Consider the following 2252-nt stretch of genomic DNA (forward strand, 5'->3'; position numbering starts at 1 on the left):
GCGATGGGAGACAGCCTTGCAGAGACGGCGCGACCGCCGGTGCGGGTTCAACTGCCAAAGTACTGGTCAGCAGCTGGCATTAGCGGTAGACAGACGTCCGAGACGCACATCTCAGCGAATTTAAGAACTTGTTGAGGAGGTACGAGCTGACGATCAATATGCAAAGGAGGCTTGCGGACAAGCCCAGCCCTATCCACTTGTCCCGTCCCCAGATTGCCCATGTCCGGATGATGAGAATGACTAGCATGGAAAAGAATGAGCCGTCATCCAATCTGGATGGTTAGTCACGCGACGCACGTTCGGTAATGCCTATTCCCCAGAAAAACATCCCTAAATGGAAGACGTCAGAAAGCATGACGAACGAGAGGGGTAGGACCGAGACGTACATCCAGTAATGTTAGACATCCATTTGCACATCCCCGCTGATAGGTTGGTGCCTATATTGTCTGTAGGGTGAGAGTAAGCTCTGAACATCTGCATCAGAAACAGAAAATGCATACGATACACCACCATAGCTGAATCGACGAACGCGAGGTAGCGCGTGAGGAAGAAGAGGATCTTGGTGACATTCCAATTTGCACTCCATACAAACGCAACCTCTTTCTCGAATGTAAGGAAGTAGTCGTAGACCTAGGGCAAGAGAGAGGGACAAAGCTGAGCAACAGACAATGGGCAAGATAGATATAGGCCGACTGACGAGTAGTGAGTATGCGCAGACTATGCATGAATTACGTCAGTATGACAGAGGCAGCGTTGTGCTTGGAACAAGCGCACCAGCTAGATACTGTCCACATCAAGAAAAATCCTGGGAAAAACGCCGTACGTTAGCACTCCTTGCAAGCCCTGCGTTGTGCTGCACTGACTCACATTGTCGATCTGAAAGTGCTTCAGCAAAACAATCAAAGAGGTTAGCTTCGCGGCAGACATTGCTATGCAGAAAGCAACCAGTGAGCGTATCCACGTCCCTAAAGGCTCCTGCTTTATGTGTCATGCATGCACAGGGTTGCTGGAACACATCAGGCTGATGGCAGACAGGAGAGAGAAGTAGCATTGTCATTGACCTCAGACCCCGGAAAACAGCAGCAAGCGCATTCCCATGTTACAAACTGTGTAAGCTCTTCTGGCTTTTGATCTTTCTACAATGACTGAGGTTCTCAGAGAGGAAGGAGGAAGCCCGGAACCTGAGGAGTTCCCGTACCATTGACCCCGGTGTCATCGGTCCACATGATAAAACTGGAGTAGGTGCGCCCACATGGCATCCGGACCAAGTCCGCTTCCTGATATGGGGCTGTGCCAAAAGCACTGGCAATGACATGAGCGCAGCTTGATGCTGATTGTACATCCACATATGCTCTCTGGAGCTTCTCACAGACTGCCTGGTGTTCAGTCAATAGAAGCAAGATTGCGCAGGAGAAAATGACACTGTGTGAGCCGTTGCTCGGCATGCAGCTGCAGCTGGAGCTCCTTTTTTCGCATGGAAGCGCACGCCGTCCGCTGGATGCTGTGCGGACCACTGACATTGCGGGGTCGGTTCTCACCGCCCCAGAACGCTATCAGAAAGACAATCTGTGGATGAATGAGGCGATACATCAGGAAACACTGTTTGGCGCCGTAGAGGCGAGCTTGTTACGGGGCGCCCGAAGTGCTGTCGTAAAGAAAAGGTTAGGATAAGAAAAGTAAGTAAAAAATAAAAATGAGGTTTGGTATAAAGAAGATTCTAGGAGAAATCCTAGAAGGCTACTTTTTAATAAAAGAGAATGGAGTTTGGTCTGTTCTAAACTAAAAGCAAGAAGGGTATAGTATGGAATACTTAGATTTGGTTTTCCCAATCTTTTCTTTCCAGGGTTCACTGAGTTAGCCTTTCAACCAAGCTATCCTGGTGTTCGTGGGGGACTAATTCAAAGACCACCTACTAATCTGCTTAAGTACTCTAAAGCCTCACTTGCCTGTTTGCAAGGGACTTTTTAAGGAATCTTAGAAGATGGGCTGTAAGGAGGTTTGGTTAGTAGCTTAAAGACTAGCTACTTGGGTTAGTAGAATAGGGTTTTTAGATAAGTAAGAAAAGAGGGTAACAAAGACAAGTTAATGTCTTGGTTAACTTAGTAAGCTTTGGCTAGTAAGGACAGTTCAATGTCCTTAGAGGATTTGTATAACTTGAAGCAGTCTGAGGCTTCCAATTTAGAGTTGAAGATCAAGAATAGAATTAATCTCTTTACTGCTAGTCTAATTACTGTAAGCTCTACAGGAGACGT

General features: G+C 47.4%; 1 protein-coding gene across 1 annotated transcript in view; it reads right to left on the reverse strand.

Annotated features, from left to right (window-relative positions):
* The window catches only part of PHACADRAFT_263959 (uncharacterized protein), a 4627-nt gene extending 3621 nt beyond the window's left edge, over nucleotides 1-1006 (reverse strand). Inside the window, exons 1-3 of the mRNA XM_007400800.1 lie at nucleotides 868-1006; nucleotides 775-805; nucleotides 698-717 (exon numbers count right to left, since the gene is read on the reverse strand). The gene's annotated coding sequence lies outside the window, so the exon portion shown is untranslated. The remainder of the gene's footprint in view (nucleotides 1-697; nucleotides 718-774; nucleotides 806-867) is intronic.
* Nucleotides 1007-2252: the final 1246 nt, after the last annotated feature.

This window comes from Phanerochaete carnosa (assembly GCF_000300595.1).
Source record: "Phanerochaete carnosa HHB-10118-sp unplaced genomic scaffold PHACAscaffold_11, whole genome shotgun sequence".
Lineage (NCBI taxonomy): Eukaryota > Fungi > Basidiomycota > Agaricomycetes > Polyporales > Phanerochaetaceae > Phanerochaete > Phanerochaete carnosa.